Source organism: Cupressus sempervirens, chromosome 7, assembly GCF_028749045.1.
Source record: "Cupressus sempervirens isolate cs-2001-9-10 chromosome 7, ASM2874904v1, whole genome shotgun sequence".
In the NCBI taxonomy this organism is placed as follows: Eukaryota; Viridiplantae; Streptophyta; class Pinopsida; order Cupressales; family Cupressaceae; genus Cupressus; species Cupressus sempervirens.
In genome coordinates, this window is record NC_143124.1 from 194,317,875 (window position 1) to 194,343,028 (window position 25,154).

Sequence of the window (25,154 nt, forward strand, 5' to 3'; positions counted from 1 at the left end):
AGCAACTAATACAATAACATAAATCCAATCACCTCAAGGGTGTAGACCACTCATGGTCCCAAACACAATCCCATCTAAAGGAGAGATCAACAAGGTTGTATCCATTAGGATGACTTACAAAAATCAAATGGGAGAGGCATTACATCATCGCCCCCAAAGACTAGGCTTACTCCTAGAAGCGTGCAATCCAAGAATAGAATCCAAGACACACCAAGCGAAAAATCAATACTGAGCAATAGGGATGACTCATAAACTCCTTCACAAGTCCAACCAAATCACTCCAAAATTCTCAAACCATCATGTTAACCCCAAGATAAGTTAACCACAAGAGAATAGGTGTCACACTGACACAAGGTCTTCTAACAAGGAACTTCCTATGTGCTAGGAAAAACTATCTAGCCATATATTCAACAGTACAAGGTAAGGAAAAACCCACTCTATCTTGTCCATAGGTGCCCAACTACAACATGCACCTACCATGTGACCATAAAACTAGGTCAAAAAACTATCCACTTCCGACCAAAGTTGGAATTATGGGGAATAACCATCCCAAGATCCCAAGAATACCATCTTGACACACATGAGCATCCTGAATCCACTTAAACTCACCCTTAGAACATAGAGGATGATAGTTTACCAACAAAAATGTGCACTCCAAGGGATACTCACCACTACTAACCACCAAGCATAGGAGCACATAGTCTCTATGGTATAAAAAGCTCAACTATCACTGGAAACGTGAGTTACATAACCCAACCAAACAAGAAATCACCTTTCCACTAAGTTACAAAGAATATCATTAGTGGAAAAAATCATGTATGCCAACTCATAAGATGGTAACATACATCCAATGATACCATGTCCCTCAAGGAACATGCTAGGAAAGCTACACCCAACCTACCACTAAACTCAATCTCTAGCCTCAAGCCAACAGTCAAAGAGTACCGTGAATAAGACAATCCTCATGAAGATATAAGCTTAGGGAGAAAGAACTATAGAGTATTAGGACTGAGAGGGATTCACTCTCAACCTTTGCCTACTTTCTCAAGAGAGAAAATGATACAAAGATGCACCAAAGTTAATGTCCAAAAGGAGGATCTAGACTCACAAAAATACTGAGTCACTCTCAAACAACAAGGTAACATCCACCTCAAGCAAGGAACACTCATTGTCCACACCTCTTCTCACCAAGGTGGGATGGTGTTATAGGAAATATAGAAACCCAAGCATGAATCCCAACAAGTACCTCATAGATTATGAAAACTTGTTAACTCCTCTCAAGAATAACATGAAGGGTTGAACTTCTTGAACAACCATAAATATGATATGTCATGATTGAATCAGGCTCTACTTGATAAAGGGTACTTAGAACATCGATCTACACCTTTAGATGTGCAAAAGAGTTTCTTATTATTCCCTAGGAAAATTTTTGCATTAGCATAGTCTCACATTAAGTTTCTCACCAAACTAGGCAAGAAAGTACATGGGCACTTGATTCTAACATGAAATTTCAAAACAACACAAAAATTGCCTTCACTCTAGACACCATAACTTTCACATCCAAACTTTGATTGTCTCTATTTGAGAAGAGTCAGAAAGATATGGAAGAAATATACAACATGATGGAGATTAAATAATCCTAAGACCTAAGAGCTTGAATCACCACTCAAGATAAAACATCATAGGCAACTCAAATCATCTTGATTACCAAGACAAGCAGTGGACAAAACATCTGAAACAACCCAAGAGCACAAATGCCTAAAATGACATAAGACATGAAATGAAAGGAAATTCACACATTGAAACCATCATTACTTCTCTTTCATAATTTCATTAGCTAAACATATCACAAGCTTTAATGCATAATGAACTGAAAGGTTTTCAAAGCAAGGGTTCAAGAGTCACTTTTCATATAATAAGTACTTATCCTTTGAAATTTATTTTGAGAATAACATTAAGTTTAATCACCATTTAAACCATCCAATTACATTAACAACTTTACATCTATAATAACAACACTAGTATGTTCTTTATGATATTATCCCTTGTACATACTACTAGAGGTTTGAGATGAACATGGTAGAGTCACAACACACAACTAGACAATAGTTAAAACAAATTCAGAATAGTCATGATGAAACATAATCAGAAGGCCCAAATGGGGGAATTTTTAGCTCCAATAGTAAATATCAAAAATTTGCACATTTCAACAATGAGCCAAATGTAACAACTATCACAAAGAGAGCAATAGATAAAATTTGATGACTATTCCAAGAAGTAAAATATTAAAAACCAATGCTAGCCCAAAAATATGAGGGAAATAGCTCTAGCCAAATAAAATAAGGCATTAGTCAAATCACATTACATGTGATGACTATGAAAAATCACACAAGAGGGATAAAGCACCACACAATGCTAAGGAATACATCATCTTAGCAGGGCTAGAGAACACACTCACACACCTCAAGCAATAAACCATCAATAACCTCTTACATGTGAAGACTACAATAATTTTCCTTAATTATTTTACATGCAATGCAACATTTAGATACACATCAAATTAATAAAATTTCCATAAGTTTATGAAGCAATCAGATTGGGGACTTAAGTCATTAACCCAAAGGATCAAATGCAAAACCTACTCCTTTTCAATGATTGACCAAAAAACATTCATTTTTCAATGAAGGGAACCATTTCATTACTATAATGAAAAAAAATTGAATCATAGATAAGATTCATTTATTTACTTACAAATAGGAGAGAATGGGGAAACATTGCACCTTACTCCACAAGGAGGAGAAAAAAAGAGGCACTCAAAGCCAACATATGGACACCAATCAGTGGTCCCATCCAAAAGGGTCATGCAAGAAACCAACCAAACCAAGCACATTGATTCCATCTACAAAATAAGGCAAGACTCACTTCCTTCTCCTCACACTAATCTAGTCACATCTATTATACAACTAATTCCATCACAAGTAGATACCAAAGAAACAAAACCCACAAGCTCTCACCAAGATGCTTGACTCACACAATGCAACATCAACCATATGGGCAATAGAAACATAGAGATCCCAATGTTTGAACATGGGCTCTGATACCAGATGTAATGCTCTGCCTGCAGATCTTTGGAACAAGTATTCAATTCAAGCCAAGATTAAAAAAAAATTTATAAGCATGAATGCACATGACAGCATCATACATGGATCACAAAGATCGCAATAGAAGACTTCACCAATAATCCTAGCAACCAATAGATCTTTAAACACCACAACCTAACTGACACAACCAAATTGAAGAATGAAAACCCAAGATGATAATAGAATACAAAATCTTGGATCTATCAAATCATGGAACCACTATCATTCCTAAAGGGTACTCAAAATTCCAAATTGCATTCTCTAAAAAAATAGTGGAGATGCCCCCTATTTGCGAGAGAGTATAACAACTAATAGTCTTGCATGAGGAAGTAACTCATCACATGAGAAAGCACACTGAGCCAAACAAGGAAAAACCATCTCATGTAAGGAAATGTTGGGATCAGTAGTCAAAAGCACTACACTGGTGTGGGGTTTTGTGCAAAGACTCACCACAAGCCATGTGAGGAAACCCAACACACCATGCAAACATTTACACTCTTGTGTGAGAAAGTACAATTTTGTGTGAGGATACAAATCAGGAAAAATAAAGATAAAAAGATAGGAAATAAATTTCCTCCACATCGAGGAGTATTAGATCTAGATTTAGAGGCATAGAAACTCAAAAATAGTAGCTACTAGATCGATCCGCATCTAACAATATAACATAATAGAGAAGGGAAATAACTAAAAGAAACATCATAGTGTATAGAAGCAACATTACAATGCACTAAAATAACATCGCAATAATTGAACAACCAAACTAAATATAGGGTTCCTCCCACTTGTTAATAGCATCATAAGACCATTATGGGTCCTAGCCATCCCCCATGCATAAAACCCCAAACCATTGACTAGATCATCAGAGCTATCTTATGAGGACATCACTACTAAAATGTTCTACAATGTAAGAATGAGGAAATCTAACATGCTAAAAGTAAAGCATAAGATAATCCAATAACTCAACCACATCATCTATTATATGCTAAACATCATAAGAATAGGAAATCTAACATGCTAACCAATGAAGCAATAGACATTCCAACTAATCAAATCACATCATCTAATCATATGCTAAACATTATAATAAGAAAATGTGTCAATACTAACATCATCTAAACATGATATACAAGCATTCCAATGAGAGTATAAATCACAAGAATGCATACTCCAAAATGTGAAGTATCAAGTGAAAACATCCAACAATAGTCGCACTGGGACAATAGATCATCTTTGTACACTAGTCCCTAGTAGTGGTATAGTTAGCTACACCTCCCAACCACATGAAACCCATAGATCCACTCTTGTCTTGCTGATGGAGTTAATTATCCAACCACAAACATTCTCAAGAAAACATCCATGGCTAAAACTCATGCCAGATAGTAATGATGATAGAAACCAAGATCATGAAATAATGCAAATACAATAGGTCCTAGTCAAAAAATTAATGGGTTACTGAGGAGGGGTTGACATCATGGAGATTTGCTTGGCATCGACAAGCCCAAGCTAGTATTAGCAGCATCAACTTCCCAATGGAAGATGCACAATCCACATTTTAATTTATTAGATTTTATTACCACTCAAAAAATTTATTTAATTATCACTTACTTACAACTTCCTCTACCAACCTCAGGAAATAATCACTAGGTTGCAAGATAGAAGCCCATCCATGTGCTACCCTACCCTACCCATGCTCATACAATGATGAGTGCCCATAAGTATGCATATTTTCAACCCAACCCCAAATGATCACAACTCCCAAAAGTACCATGGAAGATCAGGCCTCTCAAGTCACCTGAAAAATGTACACACATGTACTTGTGTGAGGTGCACCACCATCATGAAGATCATAACACAAGGACTAGATGAGAACACAAGAAAAATATCACTCAACTAAAATAAGCTTGGGAGGATGAATTGTACGTGAATCTTGAGAACAATAAAACCATACATCATGAACTCACTCAACTATCGTCAATCCAGGAGAATGGATTTTACATGAATCTCAATGATACAGCAAGACCAAACATCATGAACTCACTTAGCTGAACTCATTCCATGAGTGTGGATTCTACATGAATCCTAGTATCCATGAAATCATAACAAAGGTCCAAAAGAAACCATAGCAGCAGATATAAAATCACTCAACTAAACACAACATTAGGAGTATGGATGTGACACACATCCCAATGCAAACATAAAAGTGCAACAATGGTCTAATTGACATCCAAATAGATGATCTAGGTCAATGAACAAACTCATGCCAAGAAAACCTAAGAAAATAGGGTGGCACACAAAATGAGTTAAAAACCCCAAAAAATGTAAAACTGTATGCAAAAATGACCAGCATAATGATGTGAAACCCCAAACCCCCATCTCAAAAATAGGGATAATGTTCATACCCAACCGTGTAGAACTAGCAAATAGAAATGGAGGGGAACACTAGTTCTTAACCTCCTTACAAATGACTACCAAAAATGGAAGTAGAAATGAAGTAGAAACAATTAAACTGGAGAACCCCACATCACAACCAAAAGGGAAAAATATGAATTTGAATCATAAAATAAAAAATTAGTAGAAGTAGCCAAAAGTCTTGGCAATCCAAGGTCTCCCCAAGTTGGATCCAACGAGATCAATCTCACCATGATCCCACACCTGTAGCTCCCACAATGAACAAAACAATAATTCCTCATGAAGAGGATTTTGGATTCTACTCTCAAACTTTCTAATTCAAAAGTGAGAAGTTCAGAATTAAATTCTTCTTTGGATACTTATCACTTTTTGAGTGAATAATTGATTAGGAAAAATAACCAACAAACCTAGTTAAATCTCAAATTGACCCAAAAAAAAATAGGTTATTCCAAGTAGTAGGAATTCATCTATGGAAAAAATTTCAAAAATTAAAATTAAATAAAATAAAGCCCAAAAACCCCAAATTCATAAAATTTTCCTTAACAACTTTCGCAACCATGCCAACCTCTAAATGCATAGACACGCTCACTAGTTTAACCACATAATGAAAATGAGTTTGAATTTAATAATCACCAAAAAGTTTAACTAATCAATTAAAATACGGATACATTGACCATACAGGGATGTCATTGGTAAAATATGAATAGCTAAATCACTAACTCCATGTGCCATAGCCAAGGATATAGATCTTGCACAATAAACAACATGATCAAGTGTAATTGCATATAACAACATAGCCAAAGCAATAAATGCATCAAATCACCTAATTTAACCATTTATTTAACTATACTAAAATAATCCATTTACATCACTCATGTTCACATAAAGCATAACAATGCAGGAATGAAGTAAATAACCATAGCATTAAATCCATCGTATAACATAATCATAGATATGTCCAAATATTAGATAACTAGATATCATCACAAAACACACCATCATCTCAAAATGGAATCATCATGTAATATGATCAACTGAACAACTTAGTAATTTAACATCTATGACACTGAAATCAAAGTATAACATCTGACCCTCAAGTCATCTCAAATGTAAAACATAACATAAGTAACAAATATCTCTTGGATTGAAACATAACAAGTTAAATATAACAACACATAACCCATTAATCCAACATGGACAATCCATTATAAATTATTTATGAATTTAATAATGGTTGTTTAAAAAACATTAAATGGCACTTAAAATACATAAGCAAACACATTCATAACCATGGCTAACCACTATTACAGGAACCTAGCCCAATGTAGCAGGGTAATAGTACATAGTGCAATCTCTACACACATCTCAAGGTAATCATGGAGCAACATCATGATACCACATTGATCATAATCGCATAAATCAGCCATAAGCATATTCAAAGAAACTGATACAATAACATAAATCTAATCATCTCAAGGATGTAGACCACTCATGGTCCCAAATATGATCCCATCTCAAGGAGAGATCAAAAAGGTTGCATCCATCAGGATTACTTATAGAAATCAAATGGGAGAGGCACTATAGGATACACTAAAACATTGTGTGAACAACAAATTATGAATGAATCTCTTGAGCACTAAGGTCAAACTAAGTGGAAGATAGTCTATGACTAAAAAAGTGATTGTACCAAGCATTTATGGCAATTGGAAAGTTAAAATTTATTAAAAGGAAAGGAATCGAATTCATTTTTCAATGTTAATCTTCAAAGAGCTATTTGTAGAAGGCAATTTCTGTGCTTCGAAGTGATCTGTGTGTTTTTTGTTGTTTAGATTTTTTTGTTTTTTTTAAACCCTACCTAGCATGCCATCCTCTAGAAGAAAGAAAAAGAAAGGATCCAAGATGTTGGTTTAAGGAGTCAATTGGAAGGCACCAAATTTTAAGTTGAGTCCAATAATTGTACAAGTGCTTGATCCAACTGAAGCTCAATTGCATATTTTGCCAAAGGTATTACTTGTTAGCAATATTTGTTCATATTTTCTCTATTAGATATAAGATATTGGAACCCTAGAGATGGATGAGACTCTAAAAAATTTATGTGTGAATGGTGCATTGAAAATTGAGCATCAACACTTGGAGACCAAGGGTTTAACACACATTTTACATATACCCTGAGACTTTCAGATAAAATGAATAAGGTTTATCCTTATCCATGTACACAATGGGAAGCTATGGTTGGATCATCCTATTCAAATAACAAACAAAAAAATTTATCAAATCATAGGGCTCCCAATGTTGAACAAGGAAAAGACTACCAAAACCTAAGTCAGGTAGAATTGGAAAGAAAAACTCTTTCTGAGTGGGATGGAAGAGGTACGAAGATCAGTAATGTGACTAACATGGAGCTGAAATTGAGAATTCATGTGATAGAAAATAAGATCTATAGCTCTAGTCATCTCAATAGCATGTCATGTGAGGCAGTTGATCTGACTCTCAAAGTGGTGAAGAACAACATGTCCTTTGACCTAGCCGAGCTAATGTTGATTCAATTCAACAAGAACATGGAGAGCATCAAGACTTCAAATAATAACCCATGTAAGTTTGGTTCACTCTTGACTTGTTTATTCTTCCTTTTGCAAAAGATTTTCCCTTCAAAAGGTTTAGTCATGTGGAGAAAATATGTAGCAGTACTATATTAGATTAATGAATATATAGAAAAGATGGGTGAGAACTTTGTCTGTATCATGGAAAATTAATTTGATTCATTCAAGGAAAAGATGAATAGTAGATTCATAATTCCTAAGAAACTTGTAGAAGATTACAAGGATGATGTTTTTTTCATGGTAGACTATGACAAAGTGTACGTTCAAGCAGTCAAACCTAGAGTGGTGTGGGTTAACCCTCTAAGCTATGAGGTTAACATTGATACACCAAGGATATCATTGAGGCACTATTGAATGAACCTATGGATCCCAAGGCCACATATTTTGTTACTTTTTATGAAACCAAAGATAGAATAAAACTTGAAATTAAGCTTCCTCAAATAGTTGGCAAAGGAAAGAAGAGGATAGCAAAATTGAGGCAAGCAAGTTATACTATCCTATTGACAGAAGGAAAAGGAGATGATATGGAAGAAGATGATGTAGAAGATGAGATAGAAGAAACAAAATCTAAAGAAAAAGAACCAATCAGGAAGAAGGGTAAGGTTATCATAACCAGACCTACCAAGTCATCTACTATAGTATTCATAAGAAGAACATCCAAATCTAGAAATAAATTGAAATTAGGTGAAGAAGATGCAGAGGATATTATTTTCAAAAGATCTCCACCTATGTTTTAGGAAAAATTAAAAGAGATTGATGTAGGATTTGGCATGGAAAACTTCAAATCTCTCAGATATGAGACTAGGAATACAAATGAAAAGAAGCAAGTTGAAGACATGATAATGTCCAAATTAGGTAAATGGAAATACTCACTTGATCAACTTGCATAATAAATTCCCAATGAGCTTATAATCCTAGATGGGAAAATGCTAAGAAAATTGCAAAAGATATATATGAATAGACTCTAAGGCAGCTCATGTGGAGTCTTTGTGATAAAGAAGTGAAATAATCCATGAAGAAAAATGAAGAAAAACTCACTATGAAATTCAACACTTTCATGATATTGGTTAATGACATTGAACATGTGGTGAAGATAGCTACAACTAAGTGGAAGAATATATACAATTTTCATCAAAAGAGTGATTTTGTTGTTCATGTTAGTAATATAGATAATGAAGATAACAAGGAAGAAAAGGAAAATAATGATGAAGAAGATATAGAAATAGTTTATGTAAATTTGGATGATGAGGAGAAAGAACAAGAAGCTACCAAGGAGAATCTCCCTAAGATTTAGAGTATTGAGGAAACCGACCCAAAGAATATTACAACAATAGTTATGGTCTCATTTTGTCACTCTTTAAGCAAAGCTTAAATGCCATCAAGCTAAGAGAAAGCTTTTACCAAGTTGGTTTTGGCATCCACTACAACTCCATGCACCCAACCAATCTCTACACCTATTCAATTGAGTACTATATTGATGAAAGCGATCAACACTTCATCTACCGGGCAACTAGTGCTTTCTCCATCATCAAATTTGGCTTCATAGAAACTAGGTATTTCTACTACTAGTGAAATATCTACTTTTATTGCTAACCCTTCTATTTATACTATCGTTACAATTCCCAATATGAAAATAGTACATACAAATATAGTTGAGAGCAAGCCTCAACTAAGTACCAAAGTTTCAAGCAAGGACAAAGGTAAAGAAGAAGACATTGATCTTGATGAGGATATAGTTATGCTAAATTGGGATATCTCTATTCTAAATCCTAATCAAATGAACATGATAGGGGAACTATTGCAAAAGAAAGCTAAGAAGCAGAAGCTTAGAGAAGAGAAAAGTAGAGAAAATGAAGTGCTTGAAGATGTGAAGAACATACTTGTAAATATACTAAGTAGTGAGGTTGATAGTACACAACCTATTTTGGTTCAGTTAGTAGAAGCTATTCAGAAATTCAATGAAGACCTGAATGGGCAAGAAAATTTGTTACAGAGAGAAGAGAGGAAATTTGAGAACAAAGTATTGGAGCAAGTTGCATAGAAAATTGCAATATATCAAGTAGACTTGTCTACTATTTACAACACATTAGAAACATCTACAAATAATGTTACATCATTATTCAACAAGTTATGTGATACATCTATCTTCACTCAGGAAATCAAACATAAACTATCTAAGATAGATGAAGACTTGAAGGCAAGTGCACACCAGTTGCCACTTGACCTGAGCTACAGTTTTGCTCACTACTCAAAGATCATATTTCTGACTAATATGCAAGAAAAATTATTAAGGGAAGAAGCCATGATCAGGGCCACACTTGTACACATTCAAGGCATGATTCTTCTGAACATGGATGCATTATAGAAACACATTGCACATGCCAAAACTCTCATCCATGATAATAAATTCTCCATAGTTGATCACATAATGGAGTTATCAGCAAAAGTATAGATTGAATTACATGCAAGCAAGGTGTTACAAGAAAATTGGGACAAGATAATGGCATTAATTTTAATGATACATTCTAACTTCTTATCACATCATTACCATATAGCATACACCTTTGGCATTTATGTCAAAAAGGGGGAGAAAATAAGAAGATGAGATAAGATAAAAGGGAGAGAAGAAGTGATATAAAGACATGAGATATATAGTAAGTAAAATGTATATATGTATGGGGGAGAAACATAAAATTCATGTATTGTTAATCAGAAAAAATCTCTTAAAAATGAAATTATGATAAATCTCAAAAATAGGGCATGTTACCAAGTTGAAGACATGGAATGGAGACTACAGATTGTTTTGAACTTGAAATTTTGAGAATTTCATTTTTAATTGATAAGTGTTTTTGTCACTAATGCCAAAGGGACACATTGTTGACATTACATGGTCAAGTCTTTTTATTAGTGACTCACACTTAGTCAAATGGTTAGCAACTATCAATCTTATCTTGTAGTTTATAGTGTTAATCGAGTAATTCAAGTTCTATAGTTGCTAGAAATTTCTAGAATATTCAATTCACACCAAGTAGCATGTACCAAGTTGATGAATATTAGTGCAAACTATGCTTCATAATATTTATGAGTTACATAGTGAAAATTGAGATCTTTGATGTTTACCAAGTTCACAACATCAATGATGTGAATCTAGTGTTGACCAAGCTAGGAAATGTCAACCAAGTGATTCAGTTTATATCAAGCTTATAGTGTTAGTGTTGAATAAGTCATGTAGTGTCAACCAATTGATTCATTTATATGTTGAGTTTTGCAGTTTTCACCAAGTCACCAGTTTTCACCAAGTTTAGACTACTTGAAAGTTATTAGTATGAACCAAACTTCTATGTCTACCAAGAGCATGATGATACTAAGTGTTCACAATGGTTTTTGAGCATCAAAACCTCACCCAATTTTTCTTCAAAATCTGAGTGCCAGAACTTGGACTGACTTTCTATATTTTTTTGAAACTTTTATTGTAGCTAAGTTTGATGAATTATGATTTGGATTGGTATATATGTAATGTATTATATCACATCCAAATGAAAAGATATGGAAGAACATATGATGCAAATATAACAAGAGCAAGAGTTTGAAGTTAGAAGGCTACACACAGTATAAGAAGCACAAAAGATCTATCTATCACACCAAGGTGATCATTACACTCTAGAGAAATCTCAACCAACAAATTAGAGTTGTAGATTAGAGATTAGCCATTGGTTCATCCTAATAGGTGGAATAGTTAAATCCCTTCATAAGGTAGACTTAACACTCTTCTGCAAATCTCCTTATCAAGTGCATACTTCATTGTATGTTTTGGAAATCCTTTAGCAAGATGGACCTAGCAATCCTTATTGCTCCTAACAGGGAAGATCATTAGAAGTGATCAATTGTAAGCCTTACATAGCCAACCTTATACTACAGTGCTAAATCTTGTGGGTGTCATCCCCACCCTAGTTTTACTTACTATTTAGAAGGTTTATGGGTCACCATATCTTGTGTCAAAGTGTTATGAATGTTTTAATGCTTTCAATTTTTCATGCATGCAATTAGATCAAAATATATATGAAGGATTAATTGGTGAAATAAGAATAGGTTTTATCGGTTCTTGATTCACCTCTCCCCTCTTACTAACCTGGCCTATCCTATATTTCCAATAACTCTTTGTGCCTTCAGGCTTATTAAGTTTATTAAACTTGACTATTAGTAGGGCCAATGTTTATCTAATTGCCATGTTTTTATATATTTTTAAGTTTTTTGCTACTTATGGTAGCATTTACTTTAATATTATACTTGTGAGAGTGTTTATGAAATTTGGAAAGTGGGTGGATTAATCTTGTGGTAGTGAATACCAACTGAACTCCGGACAATAGTTCTTTTCTATTACTTCTTAATTTAAAAAATAAGCCAAATCAGTTCACATGCTTGTATGTGTATGTTTGGGATGAGATTTAGAATCAAAGATGATTTCATACATATATATTTCTACACAAGATAATCTTAGATCTTAACTTTATGCATGCTTGAAAATGAAAATGCAAAAGTAATGAGCAGAAAAATGAATTTGTGGATCTTATTACTTGATGAAGAATTTGTCTTCTTGGCCATCATGAAAAATAAAATTGCATCACTTAGAAAATATTATTTTTTCTTAAATTAATGTTTAAGAAATGGAGACTTAGAGATCTTCAATTATATTATTTCCTTCATATCTAAAATTATATATTTTTCTTTAAATATCAAATCCAAATCCTCAATTGTACAACAACTTGAATTCTTTGAATGATACCTTACACTTCATGTGAAATATTGACTTTGTCACATTTTACATAAGAATAGATATCTTTTTATGAAAATTTGAGGATTCCGTTTTTTTTCAAGGCCAAACACAAATAAAAATTAGAAAATCCCATAATTTGAGGTTTCATTTTTAGTCAATCTTGCCAACTTGTGACTTCAAAAATTGGAGGACAACATGTAAAGCATCAGGAAAGAAAAAAATGAAATGTGTAAGTATGGCTCACTATTGGTTTGCATATTATTTTACATGAAAAATTAATTCCCTACTATTGATAGTGTGAATCAGAGTAAAAGGAATCCAATTATAAAGGAAATAAATGAGTTTATGAAAGAGTTGGGAGATGGTTTTTAGAATACAATGGATGGGTATTTTGAAGAATTCAAGTAGAAAATGAAAATAGGCCAATAATACATAAATCATTGGTAGAAGAATAATATTATAACATTTTTTTCTTAATTGATATAGATTGGACCTATATTTTAGAAGTTATACCCAAAATTTTATGGTTGAGGCCATTAGAATATGAGATAACTATTGATGGAGTTGTAGTTGTCATAAAGAAACTATTAGATGAACCTATATATACATATGTCAAGCCCTTCAACACATATGAAATATCAAAGGTCAAGATAATGATTCAAACTATAGTGGCAAAGATGGAAACAAAGAGAAAGAATACATGAAAGACCCTGGAAGGAATAGTTAGTGAGGTAACGTTGTAGATTACACAAGGTAAATGGTAAAGACTTAAGTAGTGATGAAAAAGATGATGAAAATGAAGAAGAAGTAAATAGACAAGAAGAAGAACTAGTTGAAGGAAAAGGCAAGGAGATAGTGGCTGCTAAGCCAATGGAAATTTTAAAAAAATACATTTTTGTTGTCAAGCCTAAGGTAAAGAAGAATCTAAAAAAGAATGTTATAGAAGTGACACCCAGTCCACCAAGTATGACTAGGAAAAGTACTACGACAACTAGCAGTATAGTTTCCACACCTCAGAAGAAGGGAGTTGTCAAGGTAAAAAAGACAACTTAAATTAAAAGCTATACAAAGAGGAAGACAAATGCTAAGAAAGAATAGCTTAGAAAACCATTAAAGAAATTAATGAGAAGGCTCCTAGTTAAAATAGATGATAAAGAAGAGAAAGAAAAAAGGATTGAGTTGGATGAATTGAGCTAATTTAGGGTGGCCATATACAATAATTGAATTAAACTAGATAAGGTATGTAATAATATAAGGAGTAGTGCATGACTATCAGGTTTTCATTTCATAAAATATGATGTACTAAGTAATAATGAATAAACTAAATTAGAGGAAGTTGTGTTAGATATAATAGTGACTTTTAAATACACAACCATAGAATAAAAAAATATTATTCCAAATGAGCTATATAATAAAATTGATGAAAAATGGAAATGGACACTAGTGATAGAAATATAAATAAGGGAATCCTCATTAGCTAAAACTGTCTCTGAACTAACAAAGCACCAAATCAAATTAGCAATAAGAAACTATACAAACATATTTATACCAAAAATAAGAGCATATTTGTTACTAAACAAAATATTAGAAGAAGTAGTTTAAGGGAGAAATATGATATGGAAGAAGATCTATGGCTTAGTTCTTGGTGATGAAAAAAGAAAAGATGAGGAAGAGAAGGAGGCAGGTGCAGTAGGAAAAGACAACAAGGAGGACATCTATGATGATGTTGAGTAATTAGTTTATACATTTCATATAATGGCTTAAGAAAATAAGAAGAAAATAAAACAATCACCATAGAGGATGAACCCATAGAAGATCAATAGAAATATGGACTCATGGTAGAAGAAATAGAATTTAATACTACACTAACCAAGCTAGAGTAGAAGGAGAAAGCTCCTACACAACTATCATAAAAAGATGTGTTGATGAACACCTATCCTATATTAGTACTAGTGAAATATTATCCTAAGATGGATAGGCTAGTAACTTTTTAGTTGGTTGATTAACCACGTATTTCTACTATTACTTTAAATTTATTCATAGTCAAGAACATGCAAATTTTAGTGTTCCTAAGAAACAGACTATGCTAAGTAGTGAAGGAAAGAATACACAAGGACTTGAATAGATCAATGATGAAAATAAGGTTACTACAAGTATTAAGTTAGATGGATAGAATAAAGAAGATAGATCACATGCTAAGGTAGATTAATCTACTATAGATATGACCATAATTAACTCAGGATGTCAAATTGAGGGAATAAAGGAGGCTATGCAATTAAGTCAACAACTAAACTCATGTCTACTAATGAGAAGAGTAAGATTAATATAGTTGGATAGAAGATGATGATTGTTGGAGAGAGAAAAATTAGTAAAGAGAAAAATACAAAAGGTTTCAAGGAATCTTAGAGACCAAGCATAGAATTCCCATTCAGGGATTACAATTGCCTATGCTAAGCACCAGTACCCCAGATTCAAGGGGATGAAATCAAAGAAAAGAAACTTTAAACATCCTTGAGGAATTAAAGGAAAACCTCATATACTTGATGAAGTGATTCTAATTCCAAATAAGGACACAAATAACTTAACACATTATAAAATGAAGATACTTCAAGAGTTACTAGCAAGAAAGACTAGACCAAAGGAGATGAGAAGGGAACAAAAATATAAAGAGGTAGTTTATGAGATCAAAAATATATTCCTAGACACAGTTATTGTTGAAAATCTAAATGATCAAGTTCTAATTATTGAATAGTTGGTTCAAATAGTGGAGAGATTGAATGATCCAAACATTGACACAAATGAAGAAATTATTGAATGGTTTGAGAGGAAATTTGGGTAAAGGCAAATAAAGAAGGTTGCAAAAAGGATTTCTACAAGATAGGTAGAACTTTCCAAACTTGTAGATAAATTGGAAAAAGACATTCAAAATTTAGATATATTTTTTAGGAATTTATGTGATGTATCTATATTTATAAAATAAATAAGATCTCTAATGGACAAGAACGAATCCAATTTGTAGTATAGTGGAAATATGTAAAATATGGACATAAATTCAAGTTTAATTCATTTTCACAAGTTGATATTTTTGCAAGGAAGACAAGCTGAGTTATCGGTAGATGATAAAATAATAAGAGAAAATATAATTTCAATTCAAGTTATGTTGACACCTCATTTGGAGGTTATGCAAATGCATTTAAAGAATACTAAGGAGTTATTGCAAAGAGATCCGTTTTTTTTATAACATATATTATGGTAGATCTCGTGGCTAAATTGGAAATTGAGATTCAAGAAATGGAGTCTTTAAGGACTATATATGATAGAAAATTGACAATGGTTTTGTAAATCCATAAACCATTTTTGGATTGCTATGGTTTAACCCCTACTCATAGCCCATAGAAACCATGAAATATACAAGTGGGAAATGATGTATGATCAAGTACAATGGGAACTAAAGATAGAAGTAGAGCATATATATAGTTACTAAGCCAAGAAAAGATATGAAGTACATCCTAAGGGGGAAATTTTTATCAGATTTTGGCATTTTGGAATTTTGAACTTTTATAATGAGTGAAATTTTTATCATGATAAAAAAATGTGCCACTAATTCTTTTTGGATTTTACAAGTGGGAAGATTTACTTCTGAGAGGGGGGCATGAATTAGAAGTAACAAACTTTACCCTCTAAAACTTCCAACTGAGATTATTCACATGCTTTTAGCACATCTAATTAACATGAAAATAAAGACATGCATGAAAATAGATAACACAAGATTTGATCACCCAAGAAACCTCGAAAATAAGAAGGTAAAATTGGGGTGGGGATGACACCCACAACTTATCATTGCAGTAATAAGTAATTAGTTAAGGTTATAGAATTTGACCATCAACAATGGTCTACCCTATGAAAGGCTTGCCTTGTTAAAGGCTTTACACCATGTTAAAAGTGACCTGCCTAAAGGATTTACAAACATTCACTTGGAATGTCACCCTATTAAAGGATTTATCACCTTGTTAAAGATTCTACAAAATAGCTTTTAAGCCAACCTATCTTAATAGGATTTTCATTCTCCTAATACAATGGTTAGAAAGTATAGTAGAATGTGTTGATCTAATGACTTACAATCTTCAATTGCTGATTCCAAATCCTTGTTTCGTTCAATCTAACCTAATCCTTCCTAATTTGATATATCTCTATTTTAAGTGTTGATAGTCTATTCTTGACCAACTAATTATGCAATGTTGTTTTTCCTCTAAGTCTTCTCACTCCTTCCAAAACTTCACTAGCATTCACTCAGGCATTCCCACACAACCTCTTACTCTTGCTTACTAAATTATGGGGTTTCAACCTCTTAATAAAGGCTACAAGACTTAGGGTTATGTATGTATCTATTATTGAGATTCATCCATCTTTTCCCACTCAATTCTTTCCATATTTCTTGATGGGTTGCATGCTCTCTCCATTTTTATGATTGGTTGCATGCTAATCACATAGGGAATGTAATAGATTCAAACTTATCTATTAGATCCTTCGAGATTCATCTTGAGTCAGCCAAAAAAAAGGGTTTACATCTGAGTTTGTGAAGGAGCAAACTCATTTGTTGATTCTGTGTTACTCAACGCTTACTAATTGTTGATGCTTGACACATATAGAAATTTTGTCTTGCTCGGCTCCTATACTTTGCTTGGCTCCTATACTATACTTGGCATCAATTGTCACTCAACACTTGAAACTTTCTCAATACTTGAATAACTCAACACCTATTGAATATCTGGCTCAGCACATACTATAGCTCAGCATCTATATAATACTTGACATCAACTTAGAAATTTCTTAAGTGTGTTGACACTCAATTGTCAAAACCAATCTGAGACCAACAATCTCCCCCTTTGACATGAGTGTCAAAAACACTTAACTAAGCATTATGAATCTGATCTCTATGAGTACAATATACATCTTGTTTGAAATATGTACAAAACTTCAAAAACTTGTAGAAGACTATATACCTTAAAAATTGTAACTCCCTTTGAACTAATGTGCCATTCTTGTATCCAAAACTCCTTATGCTAAATTTGTGTCATGTTGATTACTCTGATAGTCTTTATCACTACCTTGTCATTCCTTCCCTTGTCTACTCTATTTTTGTTTGCTCTATTTCTTACTCCCCCTTTACACATCTTCCCTTGCAATTTTTGTATCCTTTTGGCTTTATCTCCTTATCTCTCCTCAAAACTCAAAATTTTATTATCTCCCTCTTTGGGTATCTCCCCCTTTGGGTATCATTTATTATCTCCATAATGTATTATCTCCCCCAAATTATTATATCTCCCCCTTTTGACACTTATGTCAAAGGGTTCTATGAATGAATTGAATACTTAGCCAAAAAAGATTTATTTACCTCCATAATGATCTTTAGAGAAGCATCCCAATTGTCTAATGCAATTTCCAATGCTTTAAGCTAGATGGATGTCACTACTGTAAGGTGTACTAGGCCTTCCAATGTAGAAAGATTGGGATCTTTCTTCAAGACATTCTCTACATAGGCCATTTCTTGATGCAAAACTTCCAAATGAGGGGTTATGGCTGACTAGATTTGTATTAACTTGGCCTTGGTGTTTGCCTCATCTGTTGTGAGTACAACTAATTCCCTTTGTGTGTGAAGTGTTGTAGAAAAATGCTTCTCATTTTGAACTAGATCCTTTGGCAGTTGCATTCTAGATACTTTGAGGTTCCTCTCCAAGCTCAATATCCTCTGGCTGGTCTCTTGTGTGAAGTATGAGGAATCACATAGTTTGGAGTACAATGAGAATATATTCTCAAGTATTTCTTTCAACTTTTTCTACCTTCTTTGCTAGCTCCACCTATGACAGTGTTATCTCACTAGATATTTTCTCATTTACCTTCATCTAGAATTTCTTTTCAAACCATTCAAATATTTTGACATTGGTGTCTAGGTCTTCATTTTGTACCTAGTCAACTATGTTGGATAATTGTTCCATTATGGGTTTTGTCTCATTAGCTACTTGCAAGAGAAAAGCATCTAAAAAGATTTCTTTGATTTCAATCAGTGCTTGCCTTAGCCTATACTCATTCATGTGTATTTCTTTCTTCTTCTTCTTTTCCACTGCCTTTTGCACTTCATTGATTTTCTTTATGTTCATTTTTTTATAGTCATAGCTTGGTATGACTATCTCCTCATCAAGTGCATGGTCTCTATAGTGAAGTGCCCTTGCTACCTTGGTAGAGCTTGAGCTTGGTGTTGATATTCATAGAGGTACTACATTAGTGTTTGGCTATTGTGTTGTTCTAGTAGGAGTCCTTGTAGTAGGCAGATTGACCAATGTTTAGATTGCCTCTTGTTCCTTCTTTTTAGGGCTATCCTCCTTGTCTTCTTTAGTTCTACCTTGATCAATTATAGTGATCTAAGGAGGTGCACCTTCACTTTATACTATAGGAACAAAGGTATCCTTCTATCATGTTTTCTCCTTTGCTTGCTCCTGGGCAGTTGAAGTTACTATGACTATGGAATCAACCTTAGCAGATGCATCTTGTGCTGCTTGCTCTTGTGGTTGTCCACTTGTAGCTATTGGAGTTTGTAAAGGTGGTTCTTGTGGATTCACCTTCTCCTTTGTTATCTTAGCTACTTATTTCTAAAGTTCCTCCACACTCACCAAAATTGGATTGGTACATAGCTATGATTGCAGAGTAGTTTGGTGAAGGATCTTTCTAAGATCCTCTGTAGTTAGTGGGTGTATGTTCTGACTGTAAACACCTAAATCTGATTACACTACTTTGGTAATCTTATTTAGCTATCTCTAAAGGCATCATTAATTAAATTCCTATTTAATTAATCCCTTTTCAATCCCCTAGCTAATTAATTTAATTAATCATCTATAGTCCTAATTGATAAATCAAATAACCTATCATTTATCAATTAATCCTATTCTCCTATCTAATTCCAAAACCCTCATTTATTAAATAAATCTATTTGATAAATAAAGCCCTCAAATCTAATAACCCCTAAACAATCCTAAATCTTCCATTTAGCCTAATCAACCCCATCCACCCATACTAACCAAGCTTAGCTACTAACTCACCCACCCCCATGAATGCCATCCACTTGCATATCTCTAACATCCTTAATCTAATCCTAAAACCAAGCCTAATCCCTCCCCTAACCTTGTCACATTCCCTAAGTGAGCTTAAGACTTTCCTAAGCAAAGCAAAGTCAACAATCTCAACTCCCTCCAAAATATCCCAACCACCAAGCCTGCATTGCTTTTACAAAGCCATAAAGACTCTTACAAGCATATTCATTGCTCTTACAAGCCATTTATGAGGGTCTTTAAGGCCTTGAGCCTCTTTTGTTGACTCATCCTTGCCCTTTCCTCCATCCACTCACCCTGTGACATGTGTCACTCCCTGGTTGGTGCTAAATAAGCACAATCCATGTGCTCCCCTTTGAGTGCATTCTAGCCCTCCTTAAGCTTTCATCTCTTTTTTCATCTTGACCCTCCATCCCTCAAGCCCTTGGCCTATAAATTGGATCCCCTCCCAAGCCATTTTATCACAACCTTTGAGCTAAAGTTATAATGCCATTTTAAGACCAAGTTTTACAACAAAGCCATCATCCACACCCAAATCCAAATCCTCCATTGAAGCTATTTTGAGCATTTGAGCATACATACCAAACCTATCAAATAGACTCATCCCTAAAACAAGAGAACAATCTCATTGAGAGAGTCCCTTAATGGCTCACATTCTCATTTGAGTTGTTTCCTTTTTATCTCACTTTATGTTATGTTTAATAAATTTGTAAATGCTTTTGATTTCTTAGTTTAGTATTCCTTGCATGCTTATTTCTCATATACATTTTGGCATACTCGGTGGGACCCCGCAAGGGTCATTTTAACCTTCATTTATGCTAGTTTTACATGCTTATTTCTCATTTTCATGTTTTGGTTAACCATGCAAAACTAACATTAATGGAAATATCTTTTTTTTGTGTTACCTTTTGATTTTTCTTGCAGGGCCAATTTGAATTCCTCAGGAACACGCTCCTAACCCTGTCCTTAGTTTTCACCTAGCAAACAGTCAAAAACACAAAACTTTTTGCTTCCCCGCAACCTGAGGAACACGATCCTGCGATGTGGGAACGCTGCTATTCTCCGACGGGAAAGTGAACCCATGATTGTGATTTCACACTTCATCAACAAAATAGCCTCTTAATCCCTGCTAAAAAATCCTCCAGCGGGAACGTGCCTCAGAAATAGCGAGATCGTCATTCTTACCTTGCCATTTCCTGTCTTAAACTTCTCGGGACTGTATTAATTTTTTGTCAGCAAGATCATCATTCTCGCTTGTGAGAGAATGTTGTAAGGGCATAAACCCGCAAGATCGCTATGTCAAAAAGATCTCTCAAGTTTTTGGCTCGTAGTTTTATTTCTTTTTAATAGTCTTTCCTGTCATTCCAGTGTCGTGGTGGGATTGTCATTCCTGTGACCAGGAACTCCAGCGGGATCGCCTATCTGTCTGAGCAAAGCTTTACTCCACAGTTGCCACATTCCTGCTAAAAGTTCTCGAATTCTCACGACTATGAGAACACGTTCTTAACCCGCGGGATCGCTCTAATAGCTACTTGGTTCAATTTTTTAAGATTTTCAAGTGCATGTTTTTATTCTAACTAGTTTTCTACAGGTTTTCTCATCATATCTTTAATCATATATATATATATATATATATATATTTTTTTTTTTTTTTTTTTAAAAGTGTATAAATCAAAATTTGACTTTTAGTGGTTTCGTAGGATATAGACCATTCTAAGCATTTTTAAGCATATCAAAAAGAACAAAAAAAGTTAAATTTTTTTTTGCATAGTTAAACTTTCATTTTGCAAGATTTTGGGTGACTAATCAAATTTCTTTTTCTCGCATTGCAGGTTGGAGCAACAAACTTAATCATGTTTTTTAAATTTTTCTTGGAATGAACTTGTATGTTTAAACATGTTTTTCATTGAATGCATGTCGCTCAAATCACTCTCAAATGCCATGGACTAAAATCAAGCGTTTATTGGAATGCATGATTAAAACAAACAAATCCAATCTTGAATGTCATAGATCAAATAATCATCTTTTGAGGCATAAAAAGAATCTACATTCTAGAAACTTCCTAAATTATAAAAACCAAATAAAGATGCCCTAAGTGAGTTTGTAGTTGGACTCACCCTCTTTAATCACCCATCAATTCAACCATTGGTTGTAATCTCAGTGCCATCTATGGGGATGGGTCCACCTAAGAGGGTGTTAAGTGCTCCACAAAGATTAAACTTCACTTACTTGTGTTTTTATTAGTTTTTCTAACTAAGAAAATTTTTTGAATGCACATTAGGCTCGCTAACGCTTCATTTGGGCATTAAAATTTGAACAAATCTTGATGTGGAGGGCCTTCGGGCACGCGCTTGAAATCAAATTTCACACATCTTTATTTTGGGCTTAAAAGAAAATCACACCAACTCTTGAATGCCTTAAAAGAAATTAATCGATACTTGACATGGAGGGCCTCCGAGCGCGCGGGTTTACTTTTTTGTTGACCCTAACTCTTCTTCTTGTATTCATTCTTCGATCAATTTTACTTTTGTTAATGCTTCAAGTTGGAATTGAACATTGCATCTTAAACATGAGTGCTTCCAAAGTATAGATCAGCACACATAAGAGTCAGTTGGTAAAAGAACAAACATTTTTTTTAGCCCAAGATCATCCAAGTCTTCTCTCCCCTTGTTGTCTTTCGAGGCCATCTTAGGTGCATAAGATTAGGATCCAAAATCTTGTTTAAGTTTTAGGAGGCTTGCTTGGGGATTTCATCACCCCTTGGGATGACCTCAACTCTAGCGTTTTGACAAAGTATAAAGATCGAGAGGTGAATCCAAAGACACATCTCTTGGAATCAAGCTTTTGTCACTCGGGCTAAGCCTCAAGAAACTTTATACCTTTGAGAAGTGAAAGAGGAGAAGTGGGTTACTGCTCCTCTCGGCTGTGTGACATTGTCTTCATTTCATTGATGGATTTGGGCCTCACGTACCTTGGGTATATTGAGGACTCCCTAGCTAAACCAACTGTCAACCTTGCAGACAACCATCTAGGGTGTTAATGTGTTTGAAGTGACTGATCCAAACATTTGTAAAACATACGCACTCCTTGGCGCACATATCACATTCTGAGAATCAAAAACTTCTATCTAGTTGTTCCTATCTATTGCTTGATTTTTTATTTGTTGAATGAATGTTTGCCAAACTTGGTCAATCCTAGCTTAGGGTACACTTAGCGTAGTCACTGCTTGTTCTAGAAGTTGAACAAGTTGAAGCAAAACAATTGAAATCTCGCTAAGCCAAGCACATTCAAGAATTTATGTCAAAATAACCCAAACCCAAGCAAAAGTTTCACAAAGTCAAACTCAAGCCATCTCAGGCATACCAAGAACTTTCAGCCAAGAGAAAGAAAATAACACCAAGCCCTTGAATTGTCAAAATCCACAAAGAAGAGGAAAAAGCTACCGACGAAGCCCTTCAAGATGCCTGGTTAGATCGTACTATCCAACTTAACCAACATCTAGGAGTTAACCCTGCTTACGCATTACCAACTAGGCATGATTTCTATGAATAGACCCCCTTGTTTCTCCACATCTTCTTGCATAAGCTTCACTTTAGAGTCATCCTTGTAGGTAAGCCAGCCATCTTTAGTCCTCCCATTAAGCATTTTAGCTCATCCATCTCATTTAGAACCAAACCATCTAGCCAGAAAATCCAAAAGCTTTGCATCCAAGCCTTCAAAATCATTGTCACCTTGCCAAAAGTTTGCCATTCCTAACATCTTCCAAATCCACCAGCCTCACCAAGGTTATTCCTTTGACAGAGCTTTGTCTAGGGTAATCTAGCTTTGTCACTTGTTATCCCTCATCACCTTGAGCTAAAGGTTGGGATCCAAAAGTGGTCAATCTCATTTTCTTCCTAAAGGATCATCAGTCTATCCTTAAGTTGACACAATCACCACCAAGATTACACATAGGAAAGTAAACCTTTCATGCTTTGGCAACATATCTTTGAAGTTAGAATCCCCAACCCAATCCTCCTTAGGTTTTGTCATATAGCTTTGCCTCAACCTAGGAAATAATTTGCATAGAAAAGCCTTCCCCCTTTGCATTCATCAACACTGTTGCATCTCACCCCTAGGAACATTCTGCATTTTCATGCCACCCATCACTTGCTTAGCCAAGAAGAAGAGGGAAACAATGGAGCCATATCATTTGGATCAAAAAATGTCACTCCCCTTGAGTAGTCAACCATCCTTTAGCCCAAAGAACACCATACCATCACCTATTGACATTGAAGCTTTCATGAACCAACCAAGAAATGCAGTATTGGTGAGCGCCATTATAGACAAAAACAAGGAAACAATCATGGCTAACTTTTGAAGGGACAATATTGGAGCCTTCGACTTTGGAAGACCTCCCCCCTTATCAGATCCATCTCACCCCTTGTTTGAGAAACTCCCACCACCCATAGGCTCTTATGATTCAAATTATCCTCAATATGTGCCAAAAGAAGAGCCTCAAACTAGTCCATATGATCCAATAGACCCAAACATACCAGCCTCCACTCAAGTTGAAACTCCCTTCCACAAGCTAATCTAGCCACCACCACTCCACCATTGGTCCATAAAACTCCATCCCAAACCCCCTTCACCCAAAACACCTCATCATTCACTCCCTTCACTATTGTTTTTGCTGCTCCCCAACCCAGCCTTTCAAATCCACCCATCTCTCAAATCAGTGCTAGCATCTTTGGCCAACCTCAGCAATATACAACCGGGATGCCACCCATGGGGCCAAGTAATCAACCTTTCATCACCCCCAGCTTGTTTACCTCAACTCAGAGCACAATTCCATCATTTCCACTAGGTCTTTGGAGCTCAGTGCCATCAGCCACAAATTCACAAGCTACTGCCCTCACTCCACAAAGCTATCAAACCCCAAAAGCTACTACCAATTTTCTGCCAAGCTCTCAAGTGACCCACGCTCCTGCCACCACTCTACCAAGCTTTCAAATCCAGCCACCAAGATATCAAACCCCATTAGTTCCATTTCCAAGCTTTCAATTCCCACCACCTCCACCACCAACTAATCCATTACCTCCTATTACCAACTATTTTTCTATGTCACTTCTAGGAGGAAATCCACCAC